The sequence below is a fragment of the Chaetura pelagica genome, unplaced genomic scaffold (assembly GCF_000747805.2).
Source record: "Chaetura pelagica isolate M959 unplaced genomic scaffold, ChaPel_1.0 scaffold45, whole genome shotgun sequence".
NCBI classification, from domain to species: domain Eukaryota; kingdom Metazoa; phylum Chordata; class Aves; order Apodiformes; family Apodidae; genus Chaetura; species Chaetura pelagica.
This window is the reverse complement of record NW_009953217.1, coordinates 5,459,060-5,459,555: the sequence shown is the minus strand read 5'-3', so window position 1 is coordinate 5,459,555 and position 496 is coordinate 5,459,060.

The window sequence follows — 496 nt, the reverse complement described above, 5'->3', positions numbered from 1 at the left end:
GGCAGCGGCTGCTCCGCCGCGCCCTGATCCAGCCCCCAGTCCCCTCCCACCGTCCCTTTCCCTGGGCCCCTGAGGTCCCGAAAGGGACCGCAGGGACCACCTGAAATGGAAGGCAGGGCCACCCACTCGGCCATCCCAGCTGCTGTCAGCCCCCAGCTGATCCCTCACAAAGCGGAGGGGAGATTTAACACCCCCATCCCTGCTCCGTTCCCACGTACCTCAGTGAAGAGCTCTCGGGAAGGGCCGGCAGCAGTGCCCGGCCTCGCTGGAGCAGCCCGCGGCCGCAGAGCCCGGCGCTGTAGCCGGCGGGCCGTGCTCGCCAGCCAGAGGCACCAGCTTTGTTCCGAGGAGGTTACTGGGATTAGAGCCTCGGCCTCTTTGTGCTATGCTCAGTTTCGCACTGCATTGGTTTTCGGGCTGGGATCAGGCACAGAACCCGCAAGTGTGGCTATGTATCTCCTCCCATCCCTTGGTGGGTGTTTACATCATTATGTAA